Source organism: Hesperophylax consimilis, chromosome 12, assembly GCF_061612785.1.
Source record: "Hesperophylax consimilis isolate HC1 chromosome 12, BYU_Hcon_1.0, whole genome shotgun sequence".
Classification (NCBI taxonomy): Eukaryota; Metazoa; Arthropoda; class Insecta; order Trichoptera; family Limnephilidae; genus Hesperophylax; species Hesperophylax consimilis.
Genome location: NC_142847.1, coordinates 23,945,539 through 23,967,480, shown reverse-complemented (window position 1 = coordinate 23,967,480; position 21,942 = coordinate 23,945,539).

The following is a 21,942-nucleotide window of genomic DNA, read 5'->3' as shown; positions in this document are numbered from 1 at the left end:
ATGAAACATATAGTTGTATGTATTAAATGGACATATGATGGGACATACACAACATTATTATTTCAGATAGTCATTAATAAGTTGAAGTTTGAGCATGTTAGTTTGGATCTTTTTACATTGACTTGCACATTTGATCTCGTTGGGTAGTTGATTATATTTTGTGTGAGCTATGTATTCTAGGGATCTTAGTCCATATTTTGTTGATTTGATTTTTGGTATATGAAGTTTGTTGTGATTTCTTGTGTTGTGTTGGTGTACGTCGCAATTGTAATAGAGTGTAGTGTTGGAATGTGCCGAGTGTTGAATTACTTGTAATATAGTTTTCGTTATTTCAAAAGTGGGAATGGTATTAAAAGGAAGTATTTGGGTGTTTCTGTAGATGTCTTTGACATGTGTGTCCCAAGGTAGACTGAAAATATTTCGCAGGGCTCTATTTTGGACGACTTGGATTTCTGAAATCATTTTTTTTGTAGCAAATCCCCAGATTCCGGCGAGATATATTAGATGTGAGTGAATCATAGCATGGTAAATCGATTTTAATAGAGAGGGAGGAAGTAACCCGCGAAGTCTATATAAAACACCAGTTATAGGAGTAATTTTGGATAGAACATGTTTAAATTGGTGATTCCAAGTGAGTTGTGAATCAATGAAAAGGCCAAGATATTTTGTAACATCAACCCTTTCAAGGCGGTTATTATCAAGACTTATATTAAGACTTACATTTTTTTTATTTGCAAACAGTATGTAATGTGTTTTTTTTATGTTTAGGCTAAGTTTGTTTAATCGCAGCCAGTTTGCCAGGCAAGCTATATCCCTTTCCATTTCCTTTTCAAGATCGTTTAAATCATTATTGTGATAAAGAATCACTGTGTCATCTGCATAGAGTTGTATTGTACCCTTAAGTCCCCATTTAGCAATATCATTAATGTATATTAAAAATAGCAATGGTCCAAGTACGGAGCCCTGAGGCACGCCACATTTTATCGTTCCCATGTTGCTTGTCCCTTTTCCAACAAAGGTCTGACAGTGTCGATTAGAGAGGTAGCTACACAGTAACTTCAGGGGAGTGCCTACTATGCCTAGGTGTTCTAGCTTCTTTAGTAGTATCCCATGGTCAACCGTATCGAATGCCTTTTTTAAATCTATAAATAAGCCTGCAGCATGCTTACCCTGGTCTATATGCTTTTGGAGGGCGTATACAAAATCGAAGGCAGCACATTTTGTGTTAGATTGGTTTCTGAATCCATACTGTTGGGATGCGAGTAAATTGTTTGATAAGAGATATTTAGTGAGCCTAAGCTTAATAACCTTTTCAAAAACTTTAGAGACGACAGATAGGATGGATATAGGACGATAATTAGAAGGATTTTTTTTGCAATCATCTTTGTAAATCGGAATTATTTTTGCTATCTTTAGTTGATCTGGGAAGATTCCACTATCCAGGGATTGATTAATAAGAAAAACAAGGTGGTCAGCTAATATATCTTTGCAAAAGTTCAGGTACACTGGTGTAATTCCATCTAAACCTGGAGATGCATTAGACTTTAGTTGAGAGATGATACTGAGAACTTCTGTTTTATTTGTTTTGGCCATGTATAAGGACTGGATTGCTTTTTGATCCGTGTTTATAGTGATAGAATCATCTGGATATGATGCAATTGTGGCTGCTAAGTTTTCCCCAACTGATATAAAGAAGTTGTTAAAAGTTGAAGCTATCTGTGTTGGGCATGTTATTTCTTCTTTCTTAATGAGAAGACATTCAATTTCATCTTTCTGGGGTGTCGAGCTATTTGTTAGAATTGCATTTATTATTTTCCATGTCTGTCGCGGATTACGCAGGTTTTCTTTAAATATAGTCGTGTAGTATTTGGTTTTAGCATATCTTCTATAGTTGGTAACTTGATTTCTTGTTTTATTTCTCAGTGCTGTGAATATATCACTTTGCTGATTTTTTTTCCAGAGTTTAAACGCATTGTTGCGCTGTTTGATAAGTGCATTTAATTTTGCATCAAACCATGGAGTATTACCCCTCCGTTGGTCTCCTATGCGTAACTCAGATTTATGTTGGGATGATTTTATTGCTGTTTTGATGTATTCATTAAAATTATTATAGTTTTCATTGGCATTACTGGTGGTTTCGTGTGGAAAGTTGTGGGATTCTAAATATGTTTTTAACATGTTTTTATCGGTTTTGGTGTTGTTTGAAAAAGAATGTATTCTATTATTAGTGTGATGTTTCAAGCTGTTTTGGTAATCTAATATCAAAATGTTATGATCACTTAGGTAGGCATCTATATTTGCAGTAGTTGAGGAAATATTTTGTCTGTTTGAGATGATATGGTCTATTAGAGAAGTAGAGGTATCTGTTACTCGTGTAGGATAGGATGTGTTACATATGAAACAGTTGTATGAGTCTAGCGTGTTGATGTACTTAAGAGATGTATTATTTTTTTGAAGAATGTCAATGTTGAAGTCACCAAAGATAAGGGTATCATTTCTACAGTTATTTAAAATAGATTCAAGATACATTAAGAATTCGTTAATGTTTGAGGTAGGCTTTCTGTATATAACATAAATATTTAACGGTTTAAAATTTCTATTACGGATATTAATTCCTAAGAAAGAATTTTCACTACAATGTTTTTCGATAGTTGTAGCATTTAGTGAATGGTGTGTGTAGAGAATCACCCCTCCTCCTCTTTCATTGGTGCGAGACGCGAATGTACTTTGGTAGCCGTCGATGTTGAAGAAGCACTCCTCACCATCTTCCAACCAGGTTTCGGATATTGCAAGTACGTGTACAGTGGGTTTGATGCTCTTTAAAGTTTCTTCAATCTCGTCAATTTTATTTCTGATACTTCTCGCGTTAAGATACATTATTCGAAGGCTATTTTTTATTGGCTTATAGTCTTCAATTTTCTCATATTTGTATTCATTTATACTGGCCTGGGTCCCGGATGCTGTAGTTACAGTTGAGTTAGCCATAGTCAACTCTCTCCATTGTGCGTGACATCATTATGGCACGGTAGGGGCAGTCCCTATCGTTTGATCTGTGTTTTGGTGCCTCAATTTTGCCTTTGGCCATTTTAAAGCAGTTCCAGCAACGGAATTCTTCTTTTTGTTCCTTTTTTGAGCATTCAGATGATTTGTGTTCACCAGCACAGTGTAGACAACGATCTTTTGATTCAGTACATCTCGCGGCGGAGTGACCGTATCCCATGCATTTATAGCACTGCATGATTGGGCAGCTGTCTTCGACTCGGACTCGTTGGAAACCTATATTTATTCTTTCTTGTTTTAACATAGCTGAGTGTACTTCTTTTTTGACGATCAGAATAACGTTTCGTAGCCTATCTCTTTTCCTGTTGTTTGTGAATCTTAGAATTTTAATAGCTTCCTTATCATTTCCAGTGGCTTCGTAGATAGTATCATTTTGTTGCACAATCATGTCTAATATTTCGGAATCTTGTGTTTCTTTTTCGATCCCCTTCAAGATAACATTAGGTCTAAGACGTTTGCCCTCATGAGCAACCAAGTTACCATTGGTCAGCCCTGGAATTGCTGTTAGGATCTTCTGTGCATCTGACTTTTTAGGGCAGGTAATTATGACCTTGTTATTTTTGGCCTTTGACATACCACTGACACCCACTCTGAGGTCGGCTGGCTTGATAGTATCCTTTATTGTTGAGGTGATGGATTCTGACGTCGCTTCTTGGTCTGATGACGACACTATTACGGCATGTCTAGTGCGATCTCCTCGATTCCCTACTGCCGAGGCGTAACTGAGTACGGGCTCTTTTTGAGAGTTGGCGCAGAAAGCTGACATTTCCCTACAGTGTCTTTCTTCCATCTTCAGTTGACATTCTGCATTCTGCACCTTGGTTTCAAGTAATTCGACTTCCAGAGCATGAAGTTGTTTTCCCAGTGTGGCTCCTTTCTCAATTATCTCCAGCAAAGATGAGATTATTGTGTCGCGGACTTCTTTGGTTATGTTATTTTTGAGAGGCTCGGCTGCTTTCAGTGCCAGAGTGGCAATTTGAACAATATTCATGGCTGTCTCGGACTGTTTCGTTTTCTGGAGAGAAATATATTGGGGGATTTTAACAGAAGGCAGAATCGGTTTGGTTTTGAGAGGAGGAATTTTGTCTTCGTTGATAGATGGAAGCGCTGGACTGGACTCGTGTGTTATTGGTGAGGATCTTGTAGTAGAGGAGAATGTTGTTGCGGTGGTGGTAGAAAGAGCAGAGTTGGTGTTAGTGGGGATTGACGCTTGTTTATTAGTCTTAATTTCCTTCTTTTGTCGTTTGTCCATAACTTTTCTGCTTTCGGCTCGGGTTTGTCTTGGGGACTTAACTAGTTCTGGACTGCTAATGCTCCGGATTATTGGTGACCTCGGCGTGGTTCCCGATTTTTTAAATGGATCTTTAGCCCCTGGGGGGGTACACGGGGGATCTGCCATTTAAAGTTTATTTTAATGTTTACATGTCACTAAGAGTTGTATTGTATTTATTGTAATGTCCTGTTTTTTTTTTTCACTTGTATATTTATTTTTATATTTACTAATATTTATGGAAAAAAAATAGATATAAAACGGTAATTATTTATTTGGAATAAATGGGGTTCGAACTGTCGTTCTTCGAAACTCGGCGCTAACGCGTTCGCCTCTAGTCCAAATTCCACTGTTGTTATACCGTCAAATAATAAATTATTATAATAATAGTGTCAGCACTTGGGATTTTTAAGAATTTATTTAAAATTACTTTAATATGTGTTTTTCGCTTTTGGAATAGATAACGCCTATTTGTCTGCAATCGGACTAGCACTTTATTTGTATAATGGGAATTGGCAGAGATACGCCTGTTTTCCGCAAATCGGCTAGCACTGGTAAAAGGTAAACAAAGTGAGCTCACTTTCAACCAATCGTCATGCAGCTACTTAAACTACCCGGTTTTAACAATATATTACCAGAACGGAATACATATGGTAGTTAGTACCAGAATTTCTGCTCTGAAATAAATCCAAGCAAAGAAAGATTAATGGAAGCAATATTCAGCATATTCAGCAATCTAATTTTCTTTTTACCGTTTTTACTTCACCTCGCATTTAATTTTGAGACTTAACACTTGCCAATTGAGAGTGTTATAATCCAACCGGCTCTGAACGTGGTTTTTCGCATGACATGTGATAATATATATGTGTTATTTATTTATTACTTTATTAGGTGATAATTAAAATTCATTTTTTAGTATCATTCCGAAATGATACTAAAAAATGTAATTTGAAATCACGAACGCCTTTATGTATCTTTATGTATCTTTTTATGTATCTTTTTATGTATCTTTGTTTAAACATACTTATTTTAACTAGTCTTAAATCCTGTATTCGTCTAGAATAACTTGAAACTTGTAAATTTGACTGTCCTGAAACGGGAATCCTTCCTAGTTGGACAGTCAAAATCATAAAATGTAATCAATATTATACTATAAAAAATAAAAAAATGTCCACTAACTTTGTATAATTATTTCCTTCGAAAAGTGTTCTGTGCAATGAGGAATACATATGGTAGTTAGTACCAGAATTTCTGCTCTGAAATAAATCCAAGCAAAGAAAGATTAATGGAAGCAATTTTGGACTCTCAAATACATGTTTGTTTTATATATATTATTTAATAGCGCTATACCTCGTGTCATACTATGCCGAGCCAGTACTTCTATTCTCCTATGTGGGAAACATAGTAGATCATGGTGCCGCCTAATCCATTGCCATCCCTTTAATGAGAAAGCCCGATTGAATCGGTTATTCCAAGCTTGAAGATATAATTATCCAATATCCATTAAAAGGTATTCTTTTTCAACATTTATTCCCAGGCAACTCCATCTCTGAATTTACCATTTTGTTTGATTTGTAGCTGATTCAATAAGTAATGGATTTAAATAGCGACTGTTCTTGTCGATAAATCCATTTGGGATAAATGAACCAAAATCGCATTATAATTCAACTTCTGTGCATAGAAACGATTCTAGCTTCTAGCATATAAATTCAAGAAAATATATGGAAAATTTTAGTCATGAAGTGATAGGGAGTCCGTGTAATATACATTTTAAAAATATTGAAACATTGTTTTGGTTATTGATGTACTTATCGTTTTGAAAGTTCTGTTATTTTATTATCTACATTAATCAAGATTTTATTTATCATTACTCAAATTAAACTTTCTTATTCAATTTTATAATTTTTATTTCATGCTCTGTTATCTGAAACTTCTTAAATATATCAAATTATTTCACAAATTCTAATCCGAATTGCATAATATTTTATAACACTTTTCGTGTAATCTTACATAGAAAAAGTTGTCTTCTGCAAACTTAAAAAAAAAATTGAAATGGCGAATTAGAACTCGTCAGCTATTTCTTTTTATATACCAGTTATTGTCAATTACATATTGCGAAATGGCTTCTTTTGTTTAATTGGTTAACCTTCTTTTTAAATGCATTTTAACCCTTGAGCGCTAATGAGCATTTTGCCGCCCTCTGTAAATAAATGTTGAAGTTGCGACAAAGTCGCGCGCGGCGGCAAATTGCTCACTGCTCGACTGTGAAGAATTTTGAAATTTTTTATTGCGTTTGCGCTTATTTTCATGTAAATAAAATATTGTAATGGTTATTTCGTAAGTTGTAACTGATTTTTTTTTTAATATATTGCACAATTTTTTAACCAAATAAAGGGTTTAATGAATGTGCAAAGTTACATTTATTTTACGTAGGTTAAGGGAAGAATTATCCAAAAAGTAAGCAATTTTTCCCAAAGATTATTAAAAGCTATTTTTTCAACATGTTACTTGAATAATTATAATTTTTTTGTATAATCGTTTATGTTTAATTTTGATCCTTTTATAATTTTTTTTAACTACAAATTTTGCAAAAAATGAAAATTAAAAAACTCCCCACGCGACTTCTCACGTTTCATGGAAATGCGCGACTGCTCTAGGGTTAAGTATTTTAAAGTTATTTTCAAGCCAAGCAACCTTAAGGCAAAAATATGTATATATCTTACCCAAGAGATACTAGAATTTTTATATTTCATTTACTGCCGTTTTATTTAAAAAATCATTCCAATGGGCTCAATTCCTTTAGAAAACATAGAAATACCTCTAGTAGACGATTCTTATTTAGTTAATATAAATAAAACGACTCGTAATTACTCTCAATTTAGTACTTATTATTACTGAGCTTGCAATGTCCTTCTCAAATATCTAACAGCGTACCCATCTCCAGTCTTTACCAGGCCTGGAAATTACCTCTTCGCCGGCACCATATTATATTTGAGAATCATTTATACTCCCGTGACAGCCCTGCTGCCCTTAGCAACTAGCGACTAGCAAGCCGTGATATAGGGAATGCTGCATTTTAAAACTCCGCCGCTGTAACGGAGGAAATGGATTCTAACTGAATACTTAACTCTGAGTGGACTTACACAAGAATACTCTTCCAGAAAGCAAATATTTTCTTTCTAATCTGAAAAAAAAATCTTTTTATTTCCAATGATTGTTAAACTGTAAACAAATCAATGTTTAAACTCTATCACCCAGAGAGTTCTTTCGGAACGTCGACAAATCGTAATCGCAGATCTGATTAAAATGGATCTCTGATTTGCCGGACTAAAACTTATAGTTCTTTGAACAGTCTCTCTTGTCCAAATATTTAATAAATTAAAATCATAATTTCCTCGGAAACTATAAGATTTGTAAGCAGGTACTTAAACACCGGTTAACTTAATTATAAAATATATATTTATTGTAACTTTTTTTTTAGAATGAGGAATTATACAATTTTTCCAAAAAACGTCAGTATCTTAATTACATTTGTTTTTTTAAAAACTTTATTCAGGCAAGTAAAAACCAAAATTAAAAAAAACATGCTAATGACAAAGTCCAAAAAAACACTACGATTTCAAATTTATAAAACGAATCTTTACTGAACATTGGCAAAGATAGCCACCTACTCAAAGTTTCCTAGTCAAAGAAAGGCTTGCTTGAATAATAAAGTGGATGGAGCTGATTTTCAAAAAGGGCAATGGAATGCACAAACCTATTTACAGACAGACGAAATCGAAAACTGTCAAGTTAAACAGAACATAGCTATGCTGAATTGAAAACAGACGTTGGTTTCATACACGAAGTGGTAATTCTTACATTCCGTTTGTTCGGGGAACCCCTTTTTCTATACTCAATCGGTCATCAGTTATGGGCAAATACGAAATATCCACTGTTGGTACTGTATTATGCAGTAAATAAGACCACCAAGGCATTTCAATTAATAAATATGCAAATAATTCGAACAATAATCAAGAAATTTCATTTTCAAAAAACATTCCAAAAATTGATTGGTTCTCAAAGAAGCAAACATTAGACCTCATTGTTTTTTCCTCTACTTTAAAAATAATGCAACATATTATTAATATTAGATTAAAACAATTTGTAATGAAAGATTTAGTAATATTTAATTCAAATTAATTAATATTTACTTTAAAGTAATTAATATTTAATTCAAAGTAATTAATATTTCAAAAATATTAATTTTTATATAATTAAATATTAAATAAATAATTTAATTCCATAATAATTCCGGGCCTATGGGGGATGCTTATTAATTGGTGTTTTTTTATGAAAAGGAAGGAGAGGAAGTGCTGTGAAGGAAAGTCGTGTGAAGGGTTGGCAGGAATCCGGGGGTCAAGAGTGATGGACGTATGAAACCACTCCTCCCACAGCTGTGCTAGGCGATGTGTCTGGATAGATCAAGGAGTTTCCCTCAACCGGCCTCTCCCGATCCTAAATTGAAACTGAACGAAAGCACTTTGTGAGCAATGTTATTATCTAGATTTTATAAAAAACTTTCAAATTCACTTAATTATTTAATCGTATAGGTATTGCTTAATTTACACCTTTTCCAAGTGGATGAATTTTTAACTTGTTTTACGAAGTACTAGGCAGATACATAATAAAACACTATAAGTTAACCAATCAAAGTTTATTTTGACCCTTTTGTTCATTTTACCTTCAGAAAGACTGGAATCAATAATTAGGTTAACCGAACTCACCTTAATTGGAACTCAGATTGATTTGATATTAATGAAATTTCTTGTTACTCATAAATCTCTTACCTATATTATCAGTAGGTAAATCCGCTGATAAAGTTGTTGAAATCACAAATTAATAATCATTGTAATTCCAATTTAATAACCACTTAAGATAATGATAATATCTGCTTATGTAGTTCGTTTTGATTTTGTCTTAAGTCACCGACAAAATGTTTGTTACGTAATTCTACGATAACAATAATATCCATTCTGTAAGATCTCGCCTTGTCTTAACCGTTGAAGAAGTCAATGGTGCGCAACATTTTCTAACAACAATGTTTTTCACAAATTTTATTCTAGAGCACAAAAACAATATCAGCAATTCCAAAGTACAAAAATTTTACGTTTCAAATCGAGGGATGTTATGGGCTTTATAATTTTACTGCAATTGATTAAACATATTTATAATTTTAAACAATTTTTTTTTCACAAATGAGTTTTGTACAACTAATTAAAATAAATTACACAAAATAGTGTATTTGTCCTGTAATTCCAAGTATTGTATACTTTTCTTTTACATTCATTCCAAATTTCCACTTTTGTAACACCGTCATACAGTATTTAATCATACCTACGCCTATGAGATCCCATTCCTAGTAGTTATTATTTTATACACCGTACATACGGCTAAATTTCATATTTTTTATTAGTGCCAAATAAAAGAAAGCCACCAAAATCCTTATTTTTGTTTGGATTGCAAAGCGTTCGTATGAACACACCTTTGTAACTTTTATTTCTTCGCCTAGGTCAACTGTTCTATTTAAGATTTGAAATTTAAGGGTAGACATTTTTTTTATCCCAACACATACATTTCTTTCAAAAGTAAACCTACGATTATCCGGACAATTTTTATAAAAAAAAAAATTTCCTTTTTTGTAATTAAAAATTGTTTTGTTTAAAAATCATTGTGATGTTTTCTTAGATTATCATAAATAACCACCCTCAAAGTTTTGCTGTACAGTGAAGCATGGTGTTTATTGTACGTAGTGTTATTATTTGTAACAGAAATGATAAATATACAGTCAATAGATCATTAACTTTATTTAACTTTTCCATTTGATGGATCGAAAATATTTTAGAACTGTTAAAACATTTTAAAGTTTTAAGCTGTTTTCGACTGTTGTATCACTAATTACAATCACCAAAAAAGAGGTATTCCAATGAGTTTTAACCAATGGACTGCCGATTGGTATGACCTTAATGCTTCTAAATATATACGAAAAAAAAATTAGCGTCGTTTCAAAATTATCGGCCTTCAATAGGTAACTTTTTGAGTTAAGACTGACGTAAAGTTTTTTTTTTTCGATGACATTTTCATATTTAACTCAATGTTACAACAGTCCAGAAATTTTTCTCGAGTATTCTTATTTACGATTATGAATCATTTTATACGTCTTGAATTTAACAATATAGCTGATTTTACAGCCTCCATATGAGAATATGTTGGCTGACGTTAGCCGTCACTCAAATTTAACAATGTATTTGCGAGGAAAATTAGGGAAAACATCACACAGAAAGCAAACGCATGCAACCTCCGAAAACTGAATATTTTCTTATTTTTTTTACTTATTAGTATGATGACTTGAAAATAATATTATTAATGTATGCAATTCAAAAGTTTAATAATCTTATACGAATAAACCATTTAAATTTAACTATTTATTTTTTTAAATTTAACACATTTCAAGTAAAAACAATTAAAATTCAAAAACATTTTAACAATTTTAATAAGTTGCAACACTATTAAAACGTATGTTTTAAAATTCATGATATGAAAATATATATGTAATAAAATTCATGATAGTAATATGTAATATTATGAATGTGAATAAGGTAAGGTATGTGTGCCAATCCAGAGTTGTCTGGTGGTCCGTCCTCTCTGCCTACCCCTGAGAGGAAACCTCCTGATGGTTGGTTAGTTAGTTATTTAGTTAAATACATAATAATCTACATTTAAACTCATAATTAAGAGGATTACAATCTGATCCATTTAATATGTATTTTGTATTGTGTTGTAAACAGTACATAGTGTATTTATCCAAAAGGTATTATTGTTTTTAGATATGTTTGTACTTGATGTACATGTTTTATTCTAGAATTGCGAGTATTTTATAATATTTAAATGTATTTGAATTATTGTCGAGTAAAATTAAAAAAAAAGAAACCGCCCAGGAGTATCAACTGCTCCGTCTGGAGCTAGTGAGACTATAGCGTCCCCAATTAGGGTATGTCTTGAGGCTATAGGTAGTTGGGTGAGGAAGGAGGTGGGGAACAGAAAGGTGGAGAAGTACCTAGCTATTCAGATCTGGTCACTGAACACGACCAAAGCCATTTGAAGCAACGTTTCGATTCTAAATAGTGGTCTTATACCAGGGCGATAATGAGAGTATCTTCCACTCTGGAATGTACCGCAAATATACTATGTATTATTTTAAATGATTAATTTGTGAAAAAACACAAAATTAATAAAATAAAATTTGTCCCGTTGGCGTCATGTATCTTTGATCAGGAGATTTTTCAATGTGGATGAGTGTTTCAGGCTAATAATTATTGCTTGTAAAATAATTGTTACCCTTTGTGCTATGCATAAAAACTCTTGTCTTAAACATTAGTTTACCAAAAAAATAATAATTAATATTTGACAAGTTCTAGTATCTTCACCAAAAAATGTAGACAATTTGTCTTAACGCCATCTAGTGAGAGAATTAGCACTTACAATGCCTTTCTCATTTAAAATAAAGTTGGTTGTTCCAGGTGAAAAAATGTAACAAGCTGTAATTGTTGAATGAAACACTAGTATCTACTGACACTAAATATTTCTAAAACTAAATACTTAACTTTCAGTAAAACATTAGCTGGTCAGCCAGATAGTCACCCACAACTTCATCTTCACCCCTGCACAGTTACCTCATTAACTAACTCACGCTGTGTTTGTGACAAAATTGATTATGCGCAAAATATTAAATATCTCGGTTTAACTGTTGACAATAACTTAAAATGGGATCTCCAAATCAACCTAATTACAAAAAAAATACGGAAACTCTCTTACATCTTCAAAACAATTCGAAACATTATGTCACTACCTCAGCTAAAAAATATATATTTTGCACTCTGTCAAAGTATTCTTATGTATGGTATTTCAGTATGGGGAGCAGCAGCAGAGACTCATCTCAAATCACTTAAAATTAATCATAAAACAATAATCAGAATTATGTTTAGAAAGCCTTATCAACATCCGACAGAACAGCTAATGATCAACAATAACCTATTAGACATAAATAAACTATTCATAAAGAAGATCATCTACAAAAACTGCATAAAAATATCACCACACTTCATAACTCACTCGCAAAACACAAGAGCAAACACACACAATCAATTACAAGTACCATATATCAAATCAAATTTTGCAAAAAAACATGAATCTTACTTGGCACCACATATATTCAATAAGTTTTTAGCCCAAACAAAGACCTACGTCGCATCTAATAATTTGAATTGGGTATTCAAAAGATTTTTAAACTGGTTGAATGTCGAAGAAAGAAGAGAGATAAGTAATATTCTTAATATCTAAAATTATATATTTTCTTTTTTCAACTCTGTTTTTAAATTCTGATTTTCCTCTTATTTTATTATTATTATTTTTAATATAATATATATATTTCTTTTTTTTTTTACCACTTATTTGTTTTTATGTAATTAGAAATTGTTAGTTACCAGCCTCAGAACAGACTTTGTCTAGTGAGGAGGGTAAGGAGAAAAATCATGTATGTACATAACTAATAATCAATAAACGCCCGGGTTGCCGGCACTGAATTGAATTGTAAGTATATATTGAATTATTTCGCGGTAAGAGATAAGCCGCCATAGCTCAGTGGTCAGAGCTGTCGACCGGAAATCGAAAGGACACGGGTTCATGTCCCGTTGGCGTCATGTATCTTTTATCAGGAGATTTTTCAATGTGGATGTGTGTTTCAGGCTAATAATTATTGCTTATAAAATAATTGTTACCCTTTGTGCTATGCATAAAAACTCTTGTCTCAAACATTAGTTTACCAAAAAAATAATAATTAAAATTTATTACCTCACCTCATTATTATTTGTTACCTTTACCCTAACCCTCAAAATATATTTTGAAATTAATTTTTGTAGTGTCAGCAATGGAATTATCTCTGATTAAAGTCGGTGTTTGGATTATTTATACATTTTTATAATTAAAAAAGATTCGCTGGGTTTCAGAAAAGCTATCAAATTTGAACGGAATTTTACTGTTTTTAGTAAAATACAACCCGAACAAACAATTCAATTATCCGCCAAGTCTTCAGTGGGCTGCTAACACTGAGTAATGTGTGGCCGCGAACATAGTTACGTAGCAGCAGCTCTCAACTGCGGGTAGATTTGCTTTACTGGCTACGGGCTACGGGCTACGGGCTACAGTCTACGAAGCTACGCGGGCTACGATGACTAGAGCAGTGCATGTGGCAAGAATAGTTCTCTTTGAATGCCCAAGTTGCGGTCTGAACTTAGTAAAGTATCTGTTGTTTAGCAATCTATACGAAGTTGGGGGCAGCAAGTATTCTGGGCCGCATAGCAACGTTAGGAACAAATTCAATACCAAACTGTGATATTTCAAGCAATCTGTCTTGTGTGGATTACCACTGATTTGATTTATGGTATAATATATGATAAGGAAATATTAAACTATTTTAAGACTATCCATTAATTAATTTATATATCTTACAGATCAAATCTCTTTTTGGACAAAATATACATTCTTAAAACCAGTTATCGAATATGGTAACCCAGAATGGAATAACACACATTTATCCACCATGGAAGAGATAAATAAATAAAAAACGTGTTTTGATTAAATTTGCTTTAAGTTGGTTTATTTAACACAAAGATGTTGATGCTTGAGAGGTATTGTTTTTTCATACATTATTTATTAATCAGAGAGATTTTTAGTAAGAATTCTTGTACATTCGTCATTTCATAATTTGATTTGGCACTGTTTTAAAATTTGCGGTGTTTCATCATTTGATGGACTAAGCAACCATACCGGAATAAGCAAAAATAGAGAAGTGTGGAAAAAACGTTTTAGTGCTTATTCTGTCACATAAAACCTAGTATTCGTAAAGGAAATAATATTTGTTCGCACAAAACATTCTCAATGATGTGGCAATAACAAACATTGCCTCCCAAACTTTTCACTTGTTATATTAATATTTTATATTTTTGAATAGTGTACAACTATAAATATAAATTTTAATATTTTCTGTAATATGACTGTTGAATCGGGGGTAAACTTTTATCACAATGAATATCTGCAGAATTCTCGCTACCAATCCGAAATTACTCGCTTCTTTTGAATATTTATTTCCAACAACATTTGATGAGATGACGCTTCGCCAACATTTTGATAAAAAATACGGATATAATTGACACTATTTTTAACCCTTATCGACTCCGTTTCGTTCGGTGTTAATTATCCCCTATCCTTCAACCCCCAACCCCACGCGCCCAACCATCCCATGTTCTATCCCCATCCCTCCCTCTAACCCACGTGTTGATCTGTCAATTGTTAATTATTGTTCCTGCAAATGCTCGCATTGGATTGAAGGTTCGTCTGAATTGACTAATGGGTCCACAAATAATTTATTGCAACTTTATATTTGCCGATTTTGAAGGTTTTTTGAAGCTTTTGATTTGGCCGATAGAATTGAAGTATTTACTCTTCTTTACTCGTCTTTTTATTTATTATTCAACCTCTGCTATTTTATTAAAATTGCATTATTCATTATTTAAATCCACTAAAGGTAAAATGTCACTTTGATAATGTACATTTTATGAATTTTGTTTTTTAGTTACGCAAGTAGTTTAAATATTTTATTGGCCAATATGTTATTTTTGGTTAAATACCACACAATAGTCCCAACTACCGACTGCATGGAGCCGGTGGAACTATGGCATCTCCAATCGGGGTATGTTTTGAGGATGAAGAGATTTGAGTGTGCGATTTCCGAATTTTGGATGTTTATGGGCTCAACGTTACGTTTACATGTTGGTTTTTTTTTAATGTAAATTGGAAGAACTCACAGAGGAAACAGATCTGGGAGATATCTGGTTTCAACATGACGGTGCTACGACTCATACTGCCTGAGGTTCAATGACTAAACTGAGACAGATGTTCCTTGCGCGCCTCGTCTCTTTGAGGAGTGACGTGGGGTGACCCAGGCGCTTACCAAATTTGAGCATTTGCGATATCTTCCTATGGGCTTAAAGTATTAAGGAAAATATTTTTAAATATCGGCCTCACACCTTGGAAGAACTCTATACCCACCTAAATTTGCCAAAATGCAACCAAAAACTTTAGAAATCGCTGCTAGGAGCCAACATCTTCAAGACTTGATGCATACAACGGTATCACGTACCGAATAAAATAAGATTTACCCCAATAAATGAGATAGAGGAAGGTTTAAAAGAATCTAGATCTGTAGGGCTCTAACATCTAACATTGTTATTTAGTTTCAAACCCGTTAATCCTTACTAATTCATTCCGAACGTTTGGTAAACGCATGTGTAACGTTATGTCAACGACCGAGGATGCGTCTTAGTTTGCGCCCCGAATGCACGCGTTGTACAAATGTCTTCACTGCTCTAACTTATTAATATCCATTATGAGAGTAATCTGTGTCCCTCATTTCACGGTTCGAGCCACAAAGGCCGGTGCCCACAGTGAGAGGACGTCATGTGACGTCACGTTTTCGGCATTTCGATATTTATTTATTTATTTATTTATTAACGCCGATTATAGCGGCTTTTACAAAAGAATAACAATTTTTTTACATATGAATACTGTAATACTGAATATACTATGTGCACGATGCGAGTCTAGTATGGAGTTTCTAAGGCTTAAACGATTTATTGATGTTTGGCACACTTATTAATGTGCTATATACTTTTTGCTATTACTAATATTAAATCTGCGGCAGTGCATTGCACAAATGCACTAAGGCAGTGACCGCCTCTGGTCTTGATGATGAAAATGGTATCTGATGACAATTCTTAATATAACTCATTAAATATGTAGACGAGTGAAAAAAATTCTATTTAATTAAATTTTTAGTATTTAATTATTGTAATACGATGCCAGATAAACGAAATACTTAAAAGCTTTGCTCTCATCTTTTGAGAGTTGATTGGTTATTAGGCACCCTTTTTACGGCGGCAGTTTTCTCCATTTAATATTCCACAGTTTCGTTCCCAAGTCAAGCAGGGAAAACGAAAAATTAATCATTCAGACCGCCTTCTGGCGATGGATTTTAAAAGCTCTCCTCGACCGGCGGAGAATGGTTTGCGTCTCGACTGTAGCTTTTAAACTACCCTTCTGAAAATGGAAAATTTATCTAAACTGGGAAGTGGAATTCTACAATAAAAAACCATTAGTTGAATTACTAATAGACACTCAAATTAAAAATCAATTTTGATTGACAATTTTATTGAAAAAGCGCAGTGTGCAGATCTTCGTCGAGAAAATCGAAAAAGGAAAATGATAACCTGTAATAATTGTATTTTATTTATCCTCTTTGCTTTCCAAAGTTCTGCTGTTTTTGGACTACAATTATATATTTATTTGATCATTACACGTATTCCTAAAGCTAAGCCTTATTATCCAAAAAATGGTTTTCTCCGTTCCGTCTCACTTACATCACCTGACATCGTAGATCTCCATCCCGTTTGAATTTCATAAATGCAGTTTTGTATTGTAAATTCAATCCTCAGTCTTATCATCAAAAATCAGTTTGGAAAGGAAAATTTTATGAGATGTATGGACATGAAAAATTACCTGTATTAAATTTAGATGAAACATGAATCAAAAAAATAGGTTCGGCTTTTTGACCTCCAACTGACCTCCAACTCTCCCGACGCTCTAACTAAAACTACCGACTCTGGTCTACGTGCACCGCTTATCGCGTTCTAATAGTGGAACAAGTTTCTACGAGATATTAGTATGCAGTAGCGCCTCTAATTGTAGCGCCGTGCCTGAATCTTATCGTAATTTATTTGTTCGGTATTTTACCTTGTTGCGATTCCTCCTTTTTTAGCCAAGGTTTCAGGCATAAGAAGCGTTACAGACTGCGAGTTATAGTATTCATCATCAGGAGGGATGTAATTCCAACATCTGCCCTCATGTGATGAACACTGTAACGCTGTCCGAAAAGTTGATTAAAGAACGAGAAATGGCAACACCGCTAAATACCAAAAAAAAATCTTTCCACATAAAAATTTTTCTAATTTAAATCAATATTTTATCTGAAAGAAAGAGAAATCTGTATTTTACTTGGTAAGTATTATAAAACTGAAGCATTTCTTCAAATGAAATTTTATCTATTATGTAGCTCGCATAACCAAGGAATACACATAATATATTTTTGCTATAAAAATCATAGATTAAAGAATAACACAAGAAGTGTCTCCTTTACAAATTTGAATGCGAACAAGTGTTCCCCGTCTCGCTTACACTCGCATGTCAACGTAGATCACCATCCCGTTTGAATTTTGTAAACGTAGTTTTGTATTCGAAATTAACTAAAACATCAAACACGCCCACAAAACACTTCTTTTGTGTACTCTATATATAATACTGATAATTTTTTTAAGCCTGAATTAAAATTTCAGTAATTTTTTTTCGTGATTAAAAAAATATTCTAGACATATGGACATAATTGTACAATTTTCATACTTTCCTTTGTTCAGCAAAAGTGACCTTCCAGCGTTGGACAATATTGGTGCCCTTTAAGCAAATCAGTGCCGATAAGGAGAAACAACTTTGCATACATTTATTTTATGGCGCAATGGTCCCACCATGACCATTGTGATATGATTGCACGACTTTTGACCACCCTGTATCCGAAACAGGACGCTTGTCAAACTATGTTAGTTATGAATAAATTTAAAACTTTCGTACAATAAATTCTGTAAAATATGAATAGATTTTAGGCATTTCTTCAGATTATACATTTTCGAGTTTTGGGATTGGTACCTACGTGTAGAGCGTTATGAATACGCTTCGTATTGTTTGGGCTCCATTTTAAACATTTTAAGATAGATGGTTGGGTAGTTTTACCGGCTGAATTCACCACAGAGCAGCCGTCACGAGACGTTGCCACCACCATATTCCAGACTGTCGATTAAAATCAGATGAATATCTCCGATTTGTTTTTTTTTATAATGTATTTGTATTATCAAAAAATATTTGCATGGCGAATTTACACTCAAGTCACCTGCAGATATAAGTTTATCGAATTTGGTTACACGGCCGTATCTCCCTCTCTGCATACCACTTCAGGGACACTTATTTATATTACAAAATATTTAAGTAAATATAGGGTATTTCCCTAAACAGGCTGTATATACAAGTATGTGATATTTTGTCATTCGGCCGTATACCCTCACTGCATCACTGCATATTCCTTCGGGGACACGGTAGAATTGTTATCGAAAATATTTGAATGGCGGATTTCCACTCGAGACGCCTGCGAACACAAGTATATTGACTTTTGTTGCACGGCGTATATTCTGCACACTTACTTTACCAGTGAGGACATTCAGCAGAAACAATCCTTTAGGGGATCAAACAGGTCAGTTACAAGACAGTACCTACCATATTATTGTAGCAATTCTATATCAACGTCCCAATATTACACTCCTATGCGACGGATTCAACAGCTAGGAAACAATTACTCCGATGTTGTTGATATATATTTAGTACTTCAATTTTGATAAAGCTATTCAAATTTACAGTATTACATTTTTTTTGCACGTTAATAGTATTTCATCGGCTGAAAGAAAAAAAATGTATTGATTTTTTTATTTTTAAATTTTTACCTATATACTGTGTGGATCAAATTCAACAATATTTTTATTTATATATGTGTTTTAAACAGTCATTTCCTCCACTATTTACGAGTAAAATTTCATAAATATTGTTATATACGTATGTAAAAGCCTTAATAGGTGTAAAATAAAAATAAATAAAAAAAGTATCCGAAGAATCAAATGGCAGAGGGATCAACTGTCCGGAGGGTCAATTGTTCGGGAGATCAACTGTGAGCGGGCCAATTATCGGGGATCAACTTAGTTTAATGTTTAAATATAATGTTGAAATTAATGCATTGCTAAACTCAGCTGCTCCGGATGTGACAAGGTACATGCGAAACGGACCACCTCCAAAATAATCTAAGAACACTTTCAATCGTGCAAACATGGCCATCCTGACAAATTGCCAATTGCCGAGCACTTAATTGAAGCCAGTTATTAGATTGAATTTATTTCTGAAGTTCTTGGAAGACTCAAAACGCACCGAGCAGGCCTAATTTTGAAAGAAATTGAAACCAGATGAACCCCATATAAATAGAGGAAACGGGGTACTTCAAGGCTAACACCAAAACTAAACGCAAAAAATATCATTTTTCACTAATTAGAGATTAGAGTGCGTAGTGCGGTATCGCTTATACATACATAAATACACACTAAACCAACAAGCTCTGTTGATGGACACTGAAACGCATTCCGAAACGTTTACTAAAGAAGGAGGAAACACACCACGGCACATTACCCCAAAAATAAAACACGATAGTACCTACCTACTTTTGACCGTGAAAATCACAAAGGATATCTGCATGCATATCATTTATATATATTTATCGCGAAAATAAAAACTTTTTTTTTAATTTAAAAACGTTTTTACAAATATTTTGCACTTGTTGGTCCCTAAACGCCTACAGTTGAGAAACATTAACATTGGATTTCAACGGAGTAGTATAAACTCATGCGAATTAGATTTCTTTGTTACCCATAGCTTTTCGTGGTTGTTCAATGTTCATATTTTCGCCGGGTGGGCAATTCTTCAAAAAATGCCTTCTATTTTCTTTTTAATGGAGTTTTCTGAAGTTCGTTGGAAGAAAACGCCACGTACATCTACTTTATACACATAAAGATGTCTATGCTATATCGGTATTTAAGTTTAAATACATCTACTTTATAAACATAGTAATGTGTATCGGTATATTAGTAGTTAGGTTTAAATACATTTACTTTATAAACATAATGATGTATATTGGTAGTAAGTTTAAAATATATCTACCTTAAAAAATCATTGACCGAGCGTAGCGAAATCCTGTTTTATCTTAACTATTATGCATTTCATCTATCTGTACAATTTTCGTTTTAAGATGGTGGCTGTTTTAAAAATAGTAATGATATTATATTTAATTTGTTTATTTTAGCTGAACAGAGCGGTGAGTGCAATACTCTGCCATATAAAAGCATGAATCTAAATTTTGGTTTTTATTTATCAAATAAAAGAAAAGTAGAGATACATTTCTTTGGAAGCGAGGTCAACTAACTGTTTACAGAACTACTAATTACATCACTACTATCTTTTATCTTTTCAAAGTGTTTATGATAATAAAACTAAGGCCCATTATGCTGTTAAATAGTAAACAATTTTGTATGTTTTGTTCATACGGTTGAATTTCATTTCTCATTAAAAAAATTATGCCAGTGTTTTGTCGATAACACTAAAAGTAAAATGTGGTTTCGTATTTTAAACAACACACAAAATTGAGATTTCTGTATCAAACACTGACGACATAATGGGTTTTGGCATTCCAAATTTATTTACAAATCTCCATAACAAAGAAGACATAAAAGCCTAGTGAGACGTTCAAACAATGTTCGATACAACTTGGCTGATAAAAAATAAAACAAAAGTAGTTTTATGAAAAAACTTACATCGAATTAAAAGTTAACGAAAACGAAATTCTTATCCGTTTACTTTTTATCTAACCCCTCGGGACAATATGTTTATGTTTATGTGAATAAATTTGGGCGTAATAAAACGTGTACCATCATCTAATATTATGGCACCCACTACAAAAAAGTGATGCGTGTTTTGACACGGTTTTATCAAAATGTCCATAAAATTATTCATGGCAGCCAGCCCCTACTTCTGTCCCCTGATCGTAAAATTCAAATCATTCTACCCCCAACCCCTGATAGTTGAATTTTCGTTATCTCATGTTAATAGTATAATATTTTTGTTCAAGAAACATACATCCACGTGTTTAGACAAAGGATAGCTCACAAACATTCGTTAACTCCCGACTCATTATTTTGTTGATATATTTGCGAACTTGTAGGACTCAACAACATACTTCATACTGGTGGTTCTAAACCTTTTTTTAATGCACATTGAATAATTTCATCTAAAACCCACATCCCAGGGATCTGAACTCCAACATAAATGCTCAACATTCTTGTCCAGTGAGGACTGACTGAGGAATCCTTTCAAGTACACGGAGAAATATTGACTGCATTCCAATTTTCTGATAAAATATTAGTCATTCAGAATATATCGAAACACGTGTTCACGCACATGTTATTTTCTAATAAATTTCATGATGGAATGCAACAGTATCAGTATTTATATGAACACTTGTTCCGCCGTCCTCATAAAACATTTGCTTATACTGATGCTATGTTAGAAAAAATTCATTCGTTAAAAGCCTGTAGTCCCGTTTTAAATAGGAAAACGAATAATTTGACCAGATTTTCAATGAATAACGGTATTTTATGTCAGTAAGTTTTCTTCGTGCATGTGTTATCTGGATCACTTTCACTGAGGCTCACTGAGGAACTTGGATATAATTTCACTAAGAGTCACTGAGACACTTGAACATACTTTCACTAAGGCTCACTGAGGCACTTGGATATACTTTCACTAAGGGTCACTGAGACACTAGG